Genomic DNA, 23,539 nt, shown 5'->3' with positions numbered 1-23,539 from the left:
TACGAGTCAAGTCGTTCATACCCATAAATTCCGCAGGAACTCCAAAAGTTGAGTATCTATGAGAGGGGTAATATCTTCATGTCCTAAGTCGTAAGTATTAAGATTCTAACCCATTTGAGATTACACTCCTAATCATGGGACTATTACCTATTACCCATGAAGTCCATGAGTTGAGTTGTTCATGCCCATAATTCCGCATAAACATTATAAGTTTAACAAATCTTGAGATGAGAAGTATCTTTGACTCCTTGATTTGAGTAGTTCAAGCTCATAATTCCGCATGAACCCTCTTAGTTGAGCATTCTTGAAATTAGTAGTGTCATTGAAGTTCATGAGTTCCAAGTATTTGAGTTCTATCTATGGTTATTGAAAACCTTGTATTGAGTCGTTCAAGTCCATATTTCGGCGTGAACCATATTTTTAAGAAGTCTTTTATAAATCTTTAAACTTTGTTTTAAGACTTAATCTTTGAAGTTGAGCAGAGAGTAAAGAGTTGAGTTCATTTCTCAAAAAGCTATAAGGGAACTAAGTATTCCCAAAGAGTTTATAAATGTTTTCACATTTGAGCAAGAAAAGGGAACATCGATTCCAAGAGAGCTTTAAAGCTAAGTTTTGTGTAATTATCTCAAACAAAAGAAAGAATTTTGTTTTTAAAACATATGAGCTAAGTATATTTTAGGGAGTATTATTCAGCACCGATATGGGGATGCGAGTTCATATTAACTCAAGTCTCCATAAACTATGTAGCCATCATGAGCATTAATGGGTCATACGTTTTAAATGTTCACATTGGTTAATCTAGTGGATCCACTAAGTTAAGTAGTTCTATATGACGGCAAAGTATAGGACAGTCTGGCAGCGTGAAGGTAAAAACGTTGTATCACCACTTAGGCTCATAGTGGTAGTTGTCGATTAGACAAAATCCCACAGTAGTATTTGCATAGTTCCTCAAGGGGCTCTTCTTAGTATGAATGGGGGTATGGGACTTCATTCATGCATTGCACAAGTAGACTTTGAGAGGGAGAATGGTATGTCTTTTATGAAACTATGATTATGAGTTAAAATCATGTTTTAAACAGATTTCCTTTTCTTTATATTGCATTTGTTTTAAACTGCTTTATATTGAAATGAGTTCATTTATCTTGAGTTGAGTTGAGTTGAGCAAGGTCAGTTCTTCAGTTTCTTTCGGATTCTGTCAAGACTATGTTTCCTTTTTATCAAAGTTCTAGCTTATGTTTATGGTTTAGAATTCCCCTTACATGCTCATACATTCCACGTACTGAGCCATTTGGCCTGCATCTTCTCATGATGCAGACACAAGTATTCAGGATCATCAACAGGAGATTCGTTGATACATCCGGAAGTTCGAGTTAGCTATGGTGAGCCTCTTTATTTCCGGAGGATTTCATTTAATTTTCAGTGTAGTCAGGATGTCGTGGGTCTTGTTCCGACTTTCATCTTTATCAATTAGGGGCTTCATAGATAGTCAGTATAGTTGAGAAGTCTGTATTATTCATTTTATTAAATGATTTAAAGACTTAAGTTGCCTATTTTATGGCGAGTTGAATATTATTTTTATAATCAGAGTTTTTCATTTGAATTAAAGTTTTGTATGTCAGTTTCATAAATTTTATTCAATTTTTAAGCTTTTGCATGCTTGAGTTAGTCTTCCGCTTGTAGTTAGCTAGGATGAGGGTTCGCTTGGGCACTAGCAATGGTCTTCGAGTGCCGGCCACGTCTAGGGTGTAGGCTCAGTTCGTGACAACCTTGGTATCAGAGCACAGAGTTCAAGTGTCCTAGGATGTCTGTGAAGCCGTGTCAAGTAGGGTCTTGTTTATGGTTGTGAGGGCCCCACTTCTATAAACTAGGGAGTACAGACATTTAAGGAAAATTTCCCTTCTTTGATACTCTTAATCGTGCAATAGAGCTAAGTCCTAGAGATTTATTCATGCTCGTGCGTTTCTTCAAATTCATTCGACTACCCATCATACTAGAGGTAGTTGAAAGTAAAATTCAGTCCTTTATCGATGAGTTGTTCTTAGCAAGAGTCTTGAGAAAGTCATGAGACTCCTGAGGGGCTTGAGAGTAGCCCAAAGAGTAAGTTAAGTGTTCAATTTTTGAGGAATGCACCCATAATTATATGAATCGTGCATTTAAGCTAAAAACTAGTTGTACTCTTTTCCTTAAGACTTGTTTCAGTTGAGATCCTTTTTCAGATGTATGTTTAGAGCTTGGGTATGATTTTGACCCAAAAAGGTAGCATGAGTTACGAGATCATGAACAGTAGTAGTGAAAGAGCCCAGAGTTAGAGGAAAGTATGCAGAGGTTTAGAAATTTAATAAAGGGAGATAATGTTTTGAAGAGCTATATTTCTATAGTCATGCACCAGTAAGTTATTGATGAGGAGTTTTCCCTTATGGATAGAGTAAGAGTTTCTAATCAAGATGAGATAGAGTATATTTTTGTTAACCATAATAGAGTAGATGTCGATGTACCATCGTATTAGAGGAGACTATATTCATGTGTTGAATAAGAGAGCAAAGTATTTATGAAGTGATAGATCTAAGCTAGGCTTATGATTTGTTTGAGAGGGTCATGATGTTCAGAAGGTTATAGAACTGATCAAGTAATGAAGTATAGTATAGTAGGTGAGCAATCATATTGATATTCGGGATTAGTAATAAACATTAAGCTTGAATTTGAGATGAGTGTCATGATCAAAAGAATGGGAACACGAGAGTGATGATTTTAGTCTTGAGATTTGATCTAGTAGACTTGACATTGAGTAGGTAAGGAATTGAGATGTTGTTGCAATGAATGTGAGTAGTACAAGTGAGAGACCCAAACCTTCAGATAAGGAAGTGTGGCTAAGTCACAAGAGTAACTAGAGCATTAAGAGGTGTATCGAGAGGGTATGTAATCAGAAGAGATTAAGAGAAACACCTTAAAAGGTGGTCTTAGTACCTGCTTATGGAGAGTTTGGTAGTCATGAGATAAGGTTCCTTGAGTGTTAGAGTAAAAGAGGATGTAGACCAGTTAGAGATTATGGAATATCAAGTGTCAACTTTAGACCTAAGGGGGAGATGATAAGATGATAATCAAGTCAAGTGTTTGACAATAATATAGTAATGAGTTCCAAAGAGTATGGGAGATATCCTTTCAGAGGTCCTTTTAGTAATGGAGTGATGTTAGAAAGAGGACGATGAGGTTTTACTATGAGAAATAGTTAAATAAGAGCCCTTACTTGGTTCCGAAGGTGTTAGTTAGTAGGAGTCCATGGAGTTGTTATAGTACTAAGCTTGAATATAGTAAGAGTATACCTTTAGCATAAGACCTTAGTAAGAGTAACCCATTCCATACCCAGTCCAGTAGTCATTCGAGGACGAATGATCCCAAGGGGGACACATTGTAACACCCCAGAAAATAAATTCGAACTAAGACTCGAACCGTTCTTCGGAGTGAGTGAGATTTTACCAAGAAATTTAAAATTTCTTAAGTTTTAAGGTCACTAGATATAGCACCTTGATTTCCGAAAAGAATTAAATTGGAAATAGCAAAATCTGAAGTTTTGCAAGTTAAGCTAATATTGAGTTTTAGGTTGATTTCAAACAGCCATTAATCCTAGATCACGATGAATTAAGTTTACTTACAGATATTGTTGGAAAGCCCTTGGAATTATCTTTCCAACGTCGTTGAGTTTGCGTGATTCCAAGTTTGTATGAGTAAGTTATGCCCTTTTGAAGTTAGGCTGCCTATTAAGGAAAGTTAGACGAAAATAGTAAGGGGTATTTTGGTCTTTTCCTTACCAAATCAGATTTAATTCGTATTTATTAAAGTTTTAAGGGTCTAATAACTATTAGGTTCAGTTTTATAATCCTAAAATACGCCTAGGGTTTTAGTTGAGAGTTCCAGAAGAGAAAAAAAAAGAAGAGGAGAGGATCAAGCGTTTGTCGAGATTCTTGCATCTTGTTGCAAATTTTTGCCATGGGTTTAATCCTAAGAGATATGTAAGCTTCCATAGTGTTGGGTTAGTTCACCGACACGTCAATCATGTTATTTTCAGTAAAATTTCATTCTTGAAGTTGAAAGATTTGAGTTCTTGATGAGTTCTTGATAGGTGTTCTTGAAGTTCATTCTAAATCTTGTGGTGTTGGGTTTTGGATGATTTCTTGATATTAAAGTGAGTGTTTTAAGGTCTTTATTGAGTATATTTGAGTGTACTTATGTTAAGTAATTGATTCTAAGTGATTGGGGAAGAAACCGTTCGATTCTAGGCGAATTAGGGTGAGAAAACGAGCAAAGAATTTCGTCGACTTTTTTTGGGTTGGGGCCTGGCGTGATGCGCCAGCCAGAGGGACCCAAACCCTCCTCTGAAGTTTAGGGGCTGGCTCCTCACGCCACTCAAAGCGCCAGGGTCGCCTGCCCCATCCAGTTTGTCTTCGGTTTCTCCATTTCAGTTTGTTTAAAGTGCACCTTCACTCCCTTTCGATTCTAAATACTCTAAGCTACTTCTAAACACCTAAAATCATTCCTAACATGATCATAAGCTTAAATTCATAATCCAAATTCAATGTAGAGTTAGGAGTTAAGTTTTAATAATTCTTTCGAACATTCTAAGAAAGTCCCTTTGAGTCATTTTGTGGAGTCTTCTACATCTTCTAGTAACTTGTTTCAAGACTCGAGTAAGTGAGCATGAGAGTGAGGAGAATGTATTCATGAGTCTACTCTATCATCTATATCTTTCATATCATGAACCATAACTCTTGAATTCATAATTCACATTCAAGAGAGAGTTAAGAGTAGAGTTCAAGAAAGCCTTCGAGTTTGATTGTGAACCCTTTGAGATCAACCATTGATTTAAACTAAGTTATGATGAAGTAACTAAGAGACTGAGAAGAGTAGTATACATGAGTTCCATAATGTTATGCAGACCTACGAGTCAAGTTGTTCATGCCCATAAATTCCGCATGAACTCCAAAAGTTGAGAATCTATGAGAGGAGTAATATATTCATGTCCTAAGTCTTAAGTATTGAGTTTCTAACCCATTTGAGATTACATTCCTAATCATGGGACTACTACCTATTACCCATGAATTTCATGAGTTGTGTTGTTCATGCCCATAATTCTGCATGAACATTATAAGTTGAACATATCTTTAGATGAGAAGTATCTTTGAGTCCTTGAGTTGAGTAGTTCATGCTCATAATTCCGCATGAACCCTCTGAGTTGAGAATTCTTGAAATTAGTAGTGTCATTGAAGTTTATGAGTTCCAAGTATTTGAGTTCTATCTATGGTTATTGAAAACCTTGTATTGAGTCGTTCAAGTCTATAATTCGGCGTGAACCATATTTTGAAAAAGTCTTTTACAAATGTTTAAACTTTGTTTTAAGACTTAAGCTTTGAAGTTGAGCAAAGAGTAAAGAGTTGAGTTCATTTCTCCAAAAGCTATAAGGGAACTAAGTATTCCCAATGAGTTTATAAATGTTTTCACATTTGAGCAAGAAAATGGAACATCTATTCCAAGAGAGCTTTAAAGCTAAGTTTTGAGTAATTATCTCAAACAAAAGAAAGAAGTTTGTTTTTAAAACATACGAGCGAAGTATATTTTAGGGAGTAGTATTGAGCACCGAAATGGGGATGCGAGTTCATATTAACTCAAGTCTCCATAAACCATATAGCCTTCATGGGTATTAATGGTCATACTTTTTGGATGATCACATAAGTTAAGCTACTGGATCAACTATGTTAAGTAGTTCTATATGACGGCAAAGTATAGGACAATCTGGCAGAGGGATGGTAAAAAGGATGAATCACCACTTAGGCTCATAGTGGTGGTTGTCAATTAGAGAAACTCCCACAGTAGTATTTTCATGGTTCCTCAAGGGGCTCTGCTTAGTGTGAATGGGGGTATGGAACTTCATTCATTCATTGCACAAGTAGACTTTGAGAGGGAGCATGGTATGTCTTTTATGATATTATGATTATGAGTTAACATCATGTTTTAAACAGATTTCCTTTTCTTTATATTGCATTTGTTTTAAAATGCTTTATATTGAATTGAGTTCATTTATGTTGAGTTGAGTTGAGCGAGGTAAGTTCTTCAGTTTCTTTCAGATTCTGTCAAGACTATGTTTCCTTTTTATCAAAGTTCAAGCTTATGTTTATGGTTTAGAATTCCCCTTGCATGCTCGTACATTCCACGTACTGAGCCATTTGGCTTGTAACTTCTCATGATGCAGACATAGGTATTCAGGATCATCAATAGGAGATTGGTTGATACATCTGGGAGTTTGAGTTAGCTATGGTGAGCCTCCTTGTTTCCGGAGGATTTCATTTACTTTTCAGTTTAGTCAAGATGTCGTGGGTCTTGACCCAACTTCCATCTTTATCAGTTAGAGGCTTCATAGATATTCAGTATAGTTGAGAAGTCTGTATTATTCTTTTTATTAAATGTTTTAAAGACTTAAGTTGTCTATTTTATGGCGAGTTGAATATTATTTTTATATTCAGAGTTTTTCATTTGAGTTAAAGTTTTGTATGTCAGTTTCATGAATTTTGTTCAATTTTTAAGCTTATGCATGCTTGAGTTAGTCTTCCGCTTGTAGTCAGCCAGGATGAGGGTTCGCTTGGGGACCAGCAATGGTCTTCGAGTGTCGTGCACATCCAAGGTGTAGACTTGGGTCGTGACACTTCACCTAAATGGGTTGCCCATGTCTTCACGGACCATTTAGGGGTCCGTCCATGTGGATTCCTCTCTTTGCAGCCCTTAAACGGTTGGGCACTTCCCTAAACAGACTGTTGTCCTTTTCATTAGCCGTTTAGGCTTCAGTGAAGGGTCCGTGATCTATTTTAGGGTTATGGACATGCATATTTACCCTTTTTAACCTTTTACCAATTCAGAGGTGTTACCAGAATGATACAAATTTTAAGAGTATAGTTGTGAGGTGTTATATAATTATTCGGGACATAGCTTAGAAACTTTTGGGGTGTTACATTACAGAACTACTTGACTTGAATTTGACTTATATATGATTGATTTGATTGTTGATTGTGACTGTTGAACTGTGGATTTCGGGCCTTGTGAGCAGTGTATTTTAGAACTTCTAGGTTGGGCTGATTTCTGTGAAAGTTGTAGTTTAAGGAGGTTCGGTTGGAGTATAAGGGGTATTCAATTTCTATCTAGATACCTTGTTTATAAGGTTTCATGTTGGGTACTGTGTTGTTGGTACTCAACCCTTGCTTCTACACTGTGTAGGTTTTGAGCCCGGACCCATGTGATTTTTTTCTTCTCCTCTTGACATTAGAGGTTCATTGAAAGACTTGAGAGATAGTTTTTTGTCATCATGGCGGGCCCTCTTTTCCTTTTTCCCTAAAGCTTTATTCTATTTGAGATACAAAGATTGAGACTTGTATATATTTCTTAAATTCCACACAATAGGCTTGTACACGTGACACTTTATGTCTTGTTCTTGCTTTACTATTTCTACATTTGTTTCATTTTCGTTGGGTTGAGGCTGACTTTTCTTGGTGGGAATCGACAAGTGTCATCACATTCTTTTTTGGGTTGTGACAAAGTGCCTCTCCTCCCCATATTTAAAGAAGTGTTGAGTAATGTCTAGATATAACCTTACATAGGTTCTTTTCGTGTGTCCAATTTTTTTCCTGATATTTTTTGAGGTTTTTATTTTACCCAAATAAGGGCTATAAAACACTTAGCTTTGTTCTTTGACACATTATAATATCTTAAGAAGGGTCACTGGAAAATTATTATTTCAAGTGATCATTCACCTTCTTTTGTTGTATATAGGCCAGTTAACAACATTATTTAGCCATTAGATGCAATGGCCTTTTGGCCTAGTACTTAGAGGTTTTGGAAAAACATCCCCCTATTTGTAAAAGAATCTATTGTTGTGGCATAGATTAATTTGAAAAATATCCCCTTGTTTGTAAAAGAATCCATACAAAAAATTTCTCAAATGTTTTTTAAAAAAAAATTAGGGGGTAGGAGAATGGAAAATGCGTTATGATTATAAAGAAGGGAATTGAATACTTAATAAAAAGGTGAAAGTTCATATAACCAACGAGCTAAATTACTAAGATTTCACTCAAATTTGGTTATAGATTAATTTTCTAGTAAAGTCTCAACCAAATCTATGTCCAAATGCTTTAGACTTCAAGAACTGGAAAATATAAACAAAGAGATTTTGACAAACTTACCATTTTATTCATAAAAGGCTTCTCTATATTATAAAAGCTTGCAAAACTTCGGAGGCTTATTGGGATTCATTGGCATTTTTTCTTTTTCTTTTTTTGGTTTTGCAAGAGGAAATAATAGAAATCAAAAAGGAAATTTGTGAGTTGCTCTATTGTTTCAATAAATTATATTTCTTTTTCTTGTGTTTCCACACTAAGTTTTCACACTTAGGCATACATATATATAGACACTAAACACACCTTGTAGAACATTTGTAAGCGTTTAAGTAGAAAATATTTTATGAATTTCAAGATAATTAAATTAATATAAATACAACACATTATTTTTGACAAGAAAAGGTTGTAGGTTGTAAATTTCACGTGACACATGCAAGTTCTTTATGACTAATTTAATTTCACTACCTAGTGGAGGCATATCGTAAATTTCTTGTTGCCCACAAGTTGTTGAGGTCATCACATTTGAAATTAAAGAAAAAATATTTTAAAATTCTGAGATAATTTTAAAATTAATATATATACAAAACATTAATTTTGAAAAGAAAAGTGGTAGGTTGTAAATTTCACATGACACACCCAAGTTCTGTGAGATTTATTTAATTTCACAAAAATTAATTATATAGTGGAAATTCCATTATTGGGTGAATCTCCGCTATATAAAAAAAAATTCTGAGGATTCTATTAATGGGTTTTGATGACCTTCACAACTTGCGTGAGTCACGTGAAATTTACAATCTACCTCCACTAAATTATGAAATTAAATAAGTCTAACAGAACTTGCGTCAGTCACGTGAAATTTACAACCCACCACTTTTTCATGTCAAAATTAATGTGTTGTATTTATATTAATTTTAAGTTATCTAAGAATTTATAAAATATTTTCTATTTAATTTTCAATGTGATGACCTCCACAACTAGTAGATCACGTAAAATTTACAACATGCCTCCACTAAGTAATGAAATTAAATAAGTCACACGAAACTTGCGTGTGTAACGTGAAATTTAAAACATGCCACCTTTTCTTGTCAAAATTAATGTGTATGTATGTTATATTAATTTAAAAGTTATCTCAGAATTCATAAAATATTTTCTACTTAGACTATTTCAAATCTTCCCCAAGAAATGTTTAGTGTCTACATATATGTACGCCTAAGTGTGAAACTTTTGTGTGGAAACACAAAAAAAGAAATCTAAGCTCTTCTTGAAACCATAGAGCAACTCAGAAACATCCTTTTTTATTCCTATTATATCCTCTTGCAAAACCAAAAACAAAAATGCTAATGAATCCCAATAAGCCTTTGGTGTTTTGGATGCTTTTACAATCTAGAGAAGCTTTTATGAATAAACTGGTAAGTTTGTCAATATCTCTTTGTTTAATTTTTCCGATTCTTGAAGTCTAAAGCATTTGGACATAGATTTGATTGAAACTTTACTTGAAAACTGATGTACATCTATATAATATTTTGAGGAAATCTTAGTAACTCAGTAAGTTGGTTGGTTAATTAAACTTTCACCTTTTTAGTAACGATTCAATTCACTACTTTATAATCATATCCCATTTTCCGTTCTCCTACCCATAATTTTGAAGAAAAAAACCTTTGAGAAAATTATTCTTTTTTATAAAAAAAAAAAGACTTACATGTCCAAATAGTCCCTAATAAGAATTTCAATTCCAACTCAAAAGCTTCATTTCCTAAATTTGTTTTTTCGGCAAGTGTCGTCTTGGTTCATCAAAGAAAACATGATAATGTTGTGCAATGCTTTCTTACTGAAAACGGATAAAGTTTAATGCCGTGGGAAGCAAAGATACTGAGACAAATGTCCAAGAGTTACTTCATATGTGAACAAAACTGGCCACGATTTGTGATGCATCACAAATTTAAGTAATGCAGCATTTTTCTATTTTTTATCATTTAAAAATCATCCTTATGTATGAAACCATAAACATAGAAATGTTGTAGAAACATTATTGGTGAGAGTGAACTTTTTTATGAGGAACTTAACAGCTCTAAAGATGATATTGAACCTTCAGTAAGGAAATCAAAGAGAGCTAGAAAAGGGGACAATGAGGAAGAAAGCATTGATCTTCCCTATTCAAATCATGCAGTTTACTATGAAAAACCTAATCTAAAGAAGGTGTCATCAGGTATGCAATTTATCAATGCAGCACCTTAGGATATTTCGATCTATTTCTCATTTATTAAGACTTTATATGAATTGAGATAAATTTGATAGTTTTCACAATTATGGGGTTTTCATATTTCTTAAGAAAAAAATATAACTTAAGAAATTTGTATTACATCTCCAAAAAAAACCATCAACTTCAAATCTATATGATTTAAACAACTTCTTTCAAATTATGTTCAAACATGGCTTACATCAAGTTTGCATGTGCGTTAAACTAATTAACAAACTTGATCTTTAGTGTAGTTAAAGACTTGTATATCAATGCATCTATAACTTATAAGTAAGATCTTTAAACTGCCATATAACAAGTAATAATCTCTCTAGTTTAATTTATATGATAAAGTTTTAATAGGCACATGGATTAAAAAAGAAATGAAGATCATTGTTGCGACTAATGATTCTAAACATGTCATAAACTTTGTATGGTCATACGTCTTTTAAAATTTGTGGCCTTAAATATTCCGTAACATTTAGGTAGGAATCTAGTTGTATAGTACTTATACATATAACAAGTTTGTTGCAGAGGAAGACAAAGAAGCTAAGTGTGGAAGAGAAGAAGATGGTCTCAAGAAGAACAAACGTTGCCTTTTGTTAAACTTCAAAGGTGATAATCCCTATAATAAAACTGTTCAAAAAATTCACACACGACTACTTTTGTATGATTGAATAATTCTACACATTTTGTTTTCTTGTTAAGCAGATTTTTCATGCCTTTACATATAAGTTCACTCTGAATAACATCTCCAAATATACTATATTGTGTATTCTATTTCTATATCAATTATAATTATACACAATTAGTAAGAGATGAATTAATTAGATGGAAATCCACATATTAGACATGATGAAAAAGAGATAAAATATTATTAATTAAATAAAACTTCTTCAATCAACTTATCGACAAATACTTACTGGAATTAGGATTAAGAAGCATCAAAGTAAAGTGTACATAAACTAATGATTGCAATCAAGAAACTATTCTAATTTCATATTTAATTTATAAAGATTAAAGTAATTTTTTCCAAGTATGGTACAGAGAAATGAAGAAGCCATGTATACAAGATATTACACAAGCTTCCTCCCAGTTTATTCAATCATTAAAAGCTTCTTCAATCATCATCCATGTCTTCCACATCAACCTCGAACAGTGACTTGGAAGATTCCTCTTTTTCAGAGTCTCCATCAGCTACGTACTTCCTAGTTATAAACTTCATTTCTCTGATGTTACTCCTCCATTTTTTCAGTCCTTATTTAGATGACATTTTCAAGAAAATAGTCACCTTTCTATGTCTATTTTAAATCCCTATAAAAACTCAGTTTCTTACAAGACACTATTTGAGATTGACGAGGAAGATTGGAATTATGATTGAATTAGTTTTTAATGGATGAAGTAATTGAGGAGGAAACTTGTGTAATACCTTCTATCATGGCTTCTTCTATTTATCATATAATACATGCAAAAAAGTTTTTTGCTTTTGTTTTCTGAGATAAAAGATGAAATTAGAACTATTTCTTACATAGGTCAATAGTTTAGGTATATTTTACTTTGATGCCACTTAATCATAATTCAAATTGGTGTTTGTCCTATATGGCTAGTACCTGAATTTCCATCTAATTAACTTCTCTCTTGCTAATTGTTTGTAACTACACATAAAAAGAAATGGAATACAAAGTACATTGTATTAGGAGATAGCGTTATTCAAGGTGATCTTATACCACTTGAATACACACATAATATACATGCTTTATATACGGTTAATATGCTAGCACTAGCGTCGTCAACTTCATTGTGAACTAATGAAGTCTCTGAAGAGGACAAACATTTGGTTATTCTGAACTCTAACCAAAACGAGATAATGTAAAGATAGATATACAAAGATAAAACAACAATAATGGTTGAGATGAGGCACTATTCACTACCAAAAAGACTTCAATTCTATATTTAGAGGTCAAATGCTATCAAGTCAGTTTAATCGATACAATGGTGTGTTTATTACTAAAAATTGATTGTATGTTTGGTTTATCTTACTATTTTAAATGAATTGGTGTATTTTTATTTTTCAAATGTGGTTGTAGACATCAAAATTTTATAGGACTCTACAAGACGTGTTCAATTTGAATTGAGACTCTACAAGGTGTGCTTAGTTTCACTTAGGGTTCTTGAAGGATACTCAATCCAATACCCTATTTCATGCCTACATAAAGGGTATTGCACTCTCTTGAAAACTGATCTAAAAAAATACCTCATAAACTCTTAGATATTTATAAAGATAATCAAGATCTTGAATATCTCATAAATTATATCTATGTTGAAGGAAGGTGTTCTTTTGCTGGAGTTTTAGGCTCTTCGACAAATCCGGAATTATATAAGTTGTACGACGTTGTTGGGATGTTCTATTCTTGAGGGTACATGTCAAGAGATATATTGTTGGATCAGTGTAGATTATACCACAATGGACTTGAATCTCGTTAAAGAGAAAGAAATATTTGAGACTGAATATTATTTATATATTTTTTATACATTTTGTTTCAATTGTAATTTATTATAATTTGTGGTATATTCACCCAGCAGAATGTTATCAGACCTTATCGTATGAATAGGATATAGGTACCTACATTATGGCGAAATGTCACTATAACTTTTCCCACTCGTAATCACTAAGAGACACAACTTTAGAACTAATTATTTCTATGTTATATATAATATAAAAAGACCAGAATATGTTTTCAAATTCATCCCAATTCTTTTGTGTGATATGGAAATTACAAGGAGCAAACCTTTGACCTCCATACATTCTTTTCCTGTATCAAATTTAATTTTGTTTGCCTGATTTTTATCAAAGTTCTTATCTTTGTTTTATATCTTTCACATTTTAAATTTAATTATTTTTTTATTAGCTCATGCCATATTTACCACTGTAAATTTTGTACAACTCACCAATTTAGGATACGAATGATTAAGATCTTGTCTATAGATCTAAACATTGAATGATTAAGGCTCTTTCCCATTCATCCAATAGCACTTAATCTATTTTTCACTGTTATCCTTCAACTTTGCATTCCTAAATAATATATATTCTTAACACATCTTACTCACTAGAGAACATATATAATCTAAAAAAATTTAAGAAGTTACTATCAAATGGATCAATTAAAATATGATTTCACATGCTGAGACCAAAAAATACAAAACAAAATATATAAGAACTGCAATTCAAGAATGAACCTTAACCAATAAAACTATCTAAATAAAACACATGGACACATATGATACACACTAGCCATGAAAAAAACTAGAACAAATGAAAGCAAAAAGTGAGAAGTAATTAACCTTGATTGAGTAAATCTTTCTTTACTATATTAATAAGAATCTTTAGAAAAATAACCAGCTAAACTTGAAACCAAATAAGATGTTGTTGGTGTTTTTTAAAAATGGGGCAACACAAAAAGATTGAAAATTTATCTCTCAATGGATTGAAATGACTTTCAATAGCTTTCAATAATTTATTAAGCATTGAGGGGCTTTTAATAGCCAAAATAAAACACATAATCTGCATAATTTAAAATTTAAACAACCTAAAATATCTCAACAACATAAACAAACTAACTAAATTCAAAATTCAAATTTATTCAAACTAAATAACTTGTTTTGCTAAAAGTTACTGCAGTAACTAAAAGCAAACTTCAACACTCCTCCTTTGCTTTAGTTACTGCAATTGAAAAAAATGTTCCTCCTCAATTTTTGCTTTGTTAGCTGATGCTGGATTTTTTTCATTATTTTTGAACTTGCAAAATTTCTTCTTTTTTCTTTTTCTTCTTTTGATTTTGTTCTTCAAAAACACATGCGATGACATTGTATTGTGTAGAAGCTTTTTTGAAAGTGCTTTAATCTGAACTTTTGTATGATATGCAGAGAGAGGTTGTAAGGATTTTTCTTCCATCACAACCTCACATATCACATATGTTTCAAAATATGGTTTTATTCTCACAGACCAAATTTGATAGTTTTCGTCTGTGAAAATTTCTGGGGCATTCAAAGAGAGATTGTTGCTTGCCATTGTTTTGGTTAAAAAAGGATTTAGAAAAGCATGTGCATTGAAAAAGGCACCGGTTGAAAAGGTAGCCTTGATGGGTTAAAATGGGTAGCCCTGATGGGTTAAAAAGGTAGCCCTTACGAGTTATAATATATGGTAGTTCTTTGGAAGATTTCACTGATTCCTTAGGATCAATGAAACTCTGATGCCACTATTGGTGTTTTTTAAAAATGGGGTAGCACAAACAGATTGAAAATTTCTCTCAATGGATTGAAATGACACTCAATAGCTTTCAATAATTTATTAAGCATTGAGGGGCTTTAAATAGCCAACATAAAACACATAATCTGCATCATTTAAAATTTAAACAACCAAAAATATCTCAACAACATAAACAAACTAACTAAAATTCAAAATTCAATTTTATTCAAACTAAATAACTTATTTTGCTAAAAGTTACTGTAGTAACTAAAAGCAAACTTCAACAGATGTTGATCGGAGCTCGACCAAAACACTTTGTCAATTCGACTACACCTCCATTTAGCTCTTATTAAGGTGTTGTTGTCTTAGTTTGTGGTGAATTAGATCTAGTTAAATTATTGTTTTCATATCATTTAAGAAATGGTGTGTTTTGGATGATCTGAATTTTATGGGTTGGGCTCAAGATAATTTGAATTTGATTAAGTCTCAACTCAATCAAGTCTTAACCCATTTTAAGATAATATTCAATTAAGCTCAATTTAATCTTCAATTTCAATCTATTTTAAGACTCTTTATTTGCATTGATGTAATGTGTGTTTCTATATTGAAAGTATGAATTACTATTTATTTTATATCTTAATTCTAGGAATTATCTATCTATTGGTAACTTCTTTTTTCTTGAGTTGAAATTTGAATTGGGGTAATAATAATCTTTTAAAATTATTGAGATTAAGCGGGTCAAATTGGGAAGTCATGACCCAACACGTTTTTAGCCCATTTGAGCCCAAAGTAAACTTGGGCAAGTCATGACCAAATCCAATTTCTATTTCATCCTATTTCAATATCTCCAATTTCAATCAACCCATTCATTTGACACCCCTAGTTTCATCTGTCATGTAGGTCTTTCAATTTTGAGAGTGTACAAGTATGTACATAAATGTGTATCAAATTGAATAAATAGACACACACGTCCTACGTGGTATAATATATGTAGGCCGCACGTAAGACAAAAAATCTCCTTGTACGATGTCATGTAAGATTAATGTGTCTATTTGTTCAATTTTATACAAGTTTATGTGTCTACTAGTGCACACAAAAGTTGGAGGGAATTCATGCAAGCTGAAGCCAACTTAAAGAACATTGTTGTATATTATACCTTTGTTTTATATTCTAGGTTTAGGATGTAATGTGATCCATTTTTTGGGGGTCTAATCTTCTTAAAATGTCCTTATGAATTTTGGATAAGATCAAAAAGTTTGGGGAGGAAGTGTAAAATATCACCCCCCCCCTCCCGTGAATATGCTTTTGATAAAAATTAGATGAAATTTACCTTGTGGTACCATGTAATTAGGTTCGATCTTTGATTTTATTTTTTTAAATAACCAACAATAAAATACTACCTAAATATTAAATATATGAAAACTCATAGAACATTTTTTTTTTTGTAATTTTCGTTTTGGCATAATACATAAACATGACCCTTAAGTTGGCGTCAGCTGTCTACTATGGACTTGAATTTTGGGTTTGCACAAATAGACAGTACACTTGAATAAATTGAACAAATAGACATATTCGTCTCACATGGTGCCCTACATAGAAATTTTGTGTCCTACATGGCATCCTACGTGCATTATGCCATGTATGATACAGGTGTCTACTTGATCAATTTTATACACGTTTAAGTGTCTACTTCTTGACACTCAATGTTGGAGGTCATAGTTGTCTGTTGAGGCCAAGTTAAATGTCATGTTTATGTATTATGCCTATCTTTTTTTCTCGCAAAATAACGCATTAAAAAAACATGATACTTTTTGTGATTTTAAATTTTATCAGACATTCAATGATCAACGGGTTTCCCTTTGGTTGGTGGAAGGCACTCTTGTAAGATTTCACCCAAGCTGAAGATTATAAATTTTAGGATAAGATAACTTTTGGACAAACCATTCCTATGAATATTGTGGAAAGAGTTCAAGTTCCAAAGTTAAGGATTGACTTTACTGCTGAAGATATATCAGCTCTCAGAAAGAATGCTAAGATCAAAAGCATTCTAGTTTGTGGCCTTGGACCAGATGAGTACAATAGGATCTCAAATTGTACTACTACCAAACAAATATGGGATGAACTCGTCAATGCTCATGAAGGAACCAGTCAAGTATGACAATTTTGAGTTGCTACGATGTTTACGGAATATGAAACTATCAAGATGAAAGAAGTTGAACCTTTATTAGAAATGATTACTAGACCCACTAAGTTGATTAATGAGTTGTCATCTCTAGGAAAGGTTCTCACTACTGAGGAAGAGGTTGACAAAGTGCTGATGATTCTTCCAAAATCAGAGTAGGATATAAAAGACATTACTATAAATAAAGCTAAAGATATCTCCGTCTTGACCCTTCATGAACTTGTAGGGAATATCAGAACTTATGAGATGAATATGGATGACTTGAAGAAAAAGGAAATATTCAATGAGAAGTCACTGGCCTCGAAAGTGTTTGATTGAGAAGAATTTGATCTCGATAATGAACAAATGGCGTTCTTGGCGAAGAACATTAAGAAGTTCGTGTAGGTTCAGGTGTTCAGCATCCAGATCACGCATAGATCGGTTCCCGATCTCCACTTCAGTAGCTTCAGTGGTGAGTCCTTATACTTCGAGGACAACAAACATGTTTTTCATATTTAGTCTTTCATTTCAGTTTCAATTTTGCTAGGGTTATCTAGGGGCATGTCCCAACAACTCTAGTCAGTTAGAGGCTTTTTCAGACATAGTATTAGATTCAGCTTTAGATTTGAGTTTCATATTTCGGTTGTTATTAAACTTTTAGTACATTTCATATATTCAGATGAGTGGGGCATTCCTAACTTTCAGTTACCACTATTTTAGATTCCTCATAGTATCTCTTTATTCATATTGTTTTTGTATGCTTATGGTATGCAAGCTTCAGCGTTAGCTTGGGTCACTAGTGATCCTAGGTCCCATGTTTAAGAGGGTAGCCTCGAGGCGTGACAAACTTGGTATCAAAGCATTAGGTTCAGGAGTCCTAGGATGTGTGAAATCCGCATTTCGTAGAATCTCTTTCATGGGTTTGAAGTTCATCATATCTAATGAGGCGGAGGCTACAAAGTGTTTTAGGAAAAAACACCATTTTCTTGCTATTCTTATCGTGTGTGGGTATGATCTTCTTTCTAATTCATAGTTATGTGTTTCATATCATGCCCCCTCGTAGAGCTTACACAAGGAATGCTAATGCACGTAATGCTAACGGAGTTCCTCCAATCCCGGACCATGAGGTTACGAATGGAGAATTTCAAAATGCAATCCAACTTATAGCTCAGAGTGTAGCAAACTAGAACAATCAGTGGGGCCCAGTTCCTACTAATACTAATGGTGGATTAGTGACAACTAGAGTTTGAGAATTTGTTCGGATGAATTCGCCTGATATTCTAGGGTCGCAGGTAGGTGAGGACCAACGGAACTTCATTAATGAGGTTAAGAAAATATTTAGAGTGATGCAAGTGACTGGTAATGATAGGGTCGAGTTGGCATCATACCCGCTTAAGGATGTAGCTCACAGTGGAAAGACAACAGGGATACAAATGAAGTTTTTATAACTTGGGAATGGTTTAATGGAGCTTTTTTGGACAGGTTCTTCCCGAGGGAGTTGAGAGAGGAAAAAGATCAAGAGTTCATGAATTTGAGACAAGGTACAATATCATTCCAAGAATACGGACTGAGGTTCACTTAACTCTCTAGGTATTCCCTACATATGGTTGCGGATTTGAGGGCACATATAAGTAATTTTTTGTTTGGGGTATCCGACTTAGTTAAGATAGAGTGCAGAATGCTATGTTGTTAGAGGATATGAATATCTCTATGCTCATGACTAATGCTCAGCAGGTTGTGGGAGATTACCTTAAGGAAATAGCTTAGGATCGGACAACAAGAAAGCTAGAACATGGAACTATGAGCACTCTCAGCAGAAATCGGGTAATGAAAATCACTCACAGTTTCGACATGGTCAGAATAGTAGGGAACCAGGCTCTAAGTCTCAGGGAAGTGTTTCAAGAAATAGGACCTACCCAACTTGTCCAAAGTGTGGAAAGAACCATACGAGTGAGTGTCTTATAGGCAAGGAAGGATGCTTTGGATGCGGTCAGTCTATAGAGTGAAGAGTTTCCCTTCTTCCAGGCAGGGGCAAGGACGTAACGATAGTAAGGCTCATTCTACAGTCCCAACAGCACCAGTAGGTCGCCCAACTCAGTAGGGTGTGTCATGTGGTACAGGTGGTGGTCAGCGTTAAGACAGGTTCTAGGCTCACCAGGTTCAGGATGATTCTCCTGATGTGGTCACGGGTACGTTATGAGTCTTTCATTTAGATGTTTATGCATTTTTAGATCCAGGGGCTCCTATTACCTTTGTAACTCTCTATATAACAGTAATCTTAGGTGTCAGTCCAAAAACTCTTTCAGAACCCTTCTCAGTCTCTACTCCAGTTGGTGACCAGTCTCTCAGAAAGTCACATCAGCATATCTTGTAGAGTCAAAAAAGATAGGTTTCGATAAAATTCTAGGCATGGATTGGTTACATTCCTATTATGCATTAATGAGTCCACAAATTGGACTCCTTTAGGGCTATATTTTGATAGAATTAGTGTCCTCAAATACATTAAATCTCAATATATGATGAGAACGCTTAAGTTTTAGGTATTTGGAGTTGGAGGGAAAGCACAGACATTACTTAGCAAAAAGGAAGAAAGGCAGCTGAAATAATGAAGAAATGAAGATCTGAGAATCGCCGAACCCGTTTGGCGAGTCGCCAAAAGGTCTTATCCTAGCCTTTTGTTCTAGTGTGCTGAGCCCTGAAAGAAAGGATCAAATCGGCTGTGAAAAGGAGTAGTCAGCGTGTCAACCAGCAGTTCCGCGAAGCAGTACTATGTCGCACAATGATCCAAAACACGACGATGCTAAAGGATAGAGTAAGACAACGATAAAACCTACCAAAGGATGGATCGCCAAGTTGATCGGCGATCTTGACTAACGACGTCGAATGATCCGCTTCAACACAGATTTTTGAAAACTATAAATACTCGTTGAGAGTTGTAGCTTAACATCACATTTTAATATAAATTTTAACATAGAATTTGAGTTCTAAGTTTGGAGAGGGTTTTGAAGAACTTGAAGATTCAAACGGGTTTCAACTCCGAGAATTTGGACTTGGGTCTTGTGGATTTTTCACTCTTTGCTTGGTTTGAGACTTAAATTTTCATACCCATTTGAATGCAAACTCATATTGGTATAAATTTCTATCTCTTTTACATGTCTAGCTAAAACCCCAATTCTTGGGTTGTGATTTTATGAATATGGGTTAGATTATTTGTTGGGTCTTGCTTTGTTGATGATTTATTTGTTGTTTAGATGTTATTTGGTTTAGTAGTTATGGTGGAACTTAATGAAATTGTAGTTGCAAATACGATTTCACCTTTGTGTTTCCGGCTTGCTCGAGAGAGGTCGTAAAACTAAGACTACTAAATTGATGGCCGGTGGGATTGGGTTGACATGAGGTTCAGCTCGATAGAGTGAACCCTAATCCTTCTCCCACACACTCAGCTCGAGAGACTGAGTGGGCTAAGGGAAAGGATGTTCTTCATGCGGCAACTCAGTGTTCGAGAGAAATCGAGTTGATTCGGGGTAAGTTGCTCGAGTGAGAATTTACCCCAACTATAGTCAAGCCTAGTCCCAAATATTCAACGGATTTATTATCAAAAGCATGTACCCAATAGTTTAGTTATCCCATATTCCTATCACATCCCAAGAATCCCATCTCTTTTGATTAGTACTCTTTGCATTCTTGTTGTTTTTGTTTACTTGTGACAAACCCCCATTGTTAATTGACACTATTGTGTCACCACTTAGATTTAACATGTTCTTATTCGATAATGTTTTTAGCTATGACTAATTAGAACTAAATTCTATTTTACTATTAATTCTAGAAACCACTCCCTTGGGACTCAACCCCAACCCTTGGTTGGGTTACTTTACTATTGTACGATCATAGACACTTGCATTGGAAGTTGTGTCTTGATTACGCAAACATCAAAATGACGCAGCTGCCGGGGAGTGGTGTTATTTGAGAATTCTTAGATTAGTAAATTTTTTGTTCTTCTTAGTTGTAGTTTACTCACTTAATCTTCAGTTTCGTTTTGTTTTCTTGTGTGAATATATCAGAAAGGATGAGTGTTAACGGTTGCCAGGTGGGCCACCAAGACAATATTGGAAATCTCAATGATGTCCAAGAGCCCAACATCAATGGTCCCCATCTCATGGGAAGTACTGGAGCTATCTGGTTACCTCCAGCCGAGGGAAATGCAGTGTTCCATATAACGAGTACTATCTTGCAATTCTTGCAACTAAAGGGACTTTTCAGTGGGTTGGCTCACGAGGATCCTCACGAGCATCTTTGGAACTTCATGGATGTGTGCGGACCATTCTCGTTCAAAAATATCTCTCACGAGTCAGTTCAGATAAGATTATTCCCCTTCTCGTTGATAGGAAAGGTGTGCAAATGGTTGGCCAAGTTGCCGCGTGAATCCATCACTTCCTGGGAGGAATTGGTAATGGCATTTCAAGAGCAATTTTTCCCTCCCTCAAAGATGATGACCCTTCGAGATAGCATTCAGAGCTTTAAGCATATAGAAGGAGAGTCTCTGCACAAAACTTGGTTACGGTTCAAAAAGTTGGTGCTTCAATTCCTAACCCATGGTTTGCCTGATAATGTGTTGCTGCAGTACTTTTACCGGAGTTTGGACTCGATAAACAAAGGGGTCGCTGACCAACTTTCGCCTAGAGGCTTAATGCAGTAGCCATATGTAGTAGCAGCCCAACTTTTAGATGGAGTGACAACCATCAACAGAGCATGGTATACTCCCGAGGACCAAGTCTCTCATCTCACCTTTTAGCTATCTAAGAAGCAGATTGAAAAAGATCATTAGAGTGACCAAAACATGGCCAAGATCATGACAAAGCTTGACATTTTATCCAAAATTGTCATGGGGGCTGGTGCCCGTGGTATCAATGCCGTGGGGGTCGGTGTACAAATCCTTAGGAGATGAAGTTTGAAGCCTTGTATAACGAGGAGGTAAATTTTCTAGTCAACCAAGGTGGTGGCTATCGTTCAAACTACCCAAGGCAAGGGGGTAACCAAGGTTGGGCTAGAGACGAAGGCGGGAAGGATCAAGATCATGAATGGAGGGACCGTAATCTGAATTGTAAGGATGGGGAGAAGGATAGATATGTGATTCCCCATGAGCGCTAAAAGCCCAAGGACTAAGAAGGTGGTATGTCTGAGGATATGCTCTCACGTATTCTCAACAAAGTTGAAGGATTAGAAAAAAATGTTAAAAGGCATGAAAGAAGATGAGTCTGCCCTTAGCCAAATCATCACCTCCCATTCATTTTTGATCAAGCAGTTAGAGACCCAAATGGGTCATATCTCGTCTCACCTCAATCTGAGACAGCAAGGGGTTTGCCTAGTGACACTATGGTCAACTCCAAAAATGAGGTTTGAAGGTAGACTTGCGTCGTGCCACGACTTTAACTATGGCGTTATTTGGGAGGCAACCCAAAACCACCCTTTATTGCTTTATTTTGCTTTGATAAAATAATGGTGGGTTGATTGTGCAGATGAAAATGTGGAGAGTGAACGAAAAGTGCATATTGGTGAGTTATAGGTCCATTTCGCGAATCGCCAAAAGGTTTGGCGACCCCGAACCAGACCGCCGTTAGACTTAAGAACAGTTTACATTGGAGTCTATAAAACTCGGCAATATTTGGAAATTATTGGCGAATCGCCGATCATGTCGGCGATCTCGACGGAGACCGTCATTTGGACTCCCACCATACATGGAGGTTCTATAAAATTTGGTGAACCAAATGACTACTTGACATTACGCCGAATAGTTCGGCTATCGGGACTAATGTCGTCGAATGGGCGAAAACTGGACGGTTTTTCAAGCCAAAGGTTTAAAAGTTTCAAACTCATTCCCTTTCCATCACTTTTTCATCTTCCCAAAACTCACACCTGCACACTAGTTTTACATTTCTTGCATTTTTGGAGTATTTTTAGTATCGAATTGTGCTACGATTTGGATTACATTGATTCCTAGCACTCAACATCCATTTGATGGGCATAAAATGTTGGTACTTCAAACCCCGCGTTCATTTTGTCAAAATTGTACTCATTTGCAGTCTGTTAACTCTTGCTTGAATGGTAAAATCACGCTTTCTAGTGCGTTAAATTAAATTAATTTGCAATAGGGAGTGCTTTTATGTTAGGGGTCTTAGTCAGATTTGTGATGTAGGAGCTTAAATTGTATTTTTGGGAGTTGCGGGGCTAATTTCAAGAAGTTGGGTTGATAATAGGCACGAAAAGTCATTTTAGCGAGTTGAGACGAGCTCGCCGAACCACTCAGTAGTTCGCCTAGTTGCCCTACCTCGCCTTTGATCTCATGCTTTATGTGTTGTGGCTTCTGTACCTTTCGGCGAGAAGCATGAGGTCGCCAAAAGCACTCGGTGACTCACCGAAAGTCTTCTTGTTCGCCTTTTTTTTGCACCTTGACCCCTTCTGCACTGTAACTTTCGGTGGACACCCCTTTGTTCACCGAAAGTATTCGGCGACTCGCATAATGGACTGCTATGTTTGCCTGCACCTGATGGTCTTCGGTTTGCTTTATGAATATTTTCTAACTTTATCTCAAGGCTTTGTAGACATGGCCAGACCAAAAGTTGTAGGAAGAAATATGCCACCCCGACATATATAGGCAAAAAAACTCCAAAAAAAAGTAGGGACAACAGATCACCCCAAAGCAAGGAGCGAGAACAAGAAATCCAGTTCCAGTAGGAGGATTCCCA

This window comes from Solanum tuberosum, unplaced genomic scaffold (genome assembly GCF_000226075.1).
Source record: "Solanum tuberosum cultivar DM 1-3 516 R44 unplaced genomic scaffold, SolTub_3.0 scf00074, whole genome shotgun sequence".
In the NCBI taxonomy this organism is placed as follows: domain Eukaryota; kingdom Viridiplantae; phylum Streptophyta; class Magnoliopsida; order Solanales; family Solanaceae; genus Solanum; species Solanum tuberosum.
The sequence above is the reverse complement of the archived record's forward strand: the minus strand, read 5'-3'. Positions refer to the sequence as shown.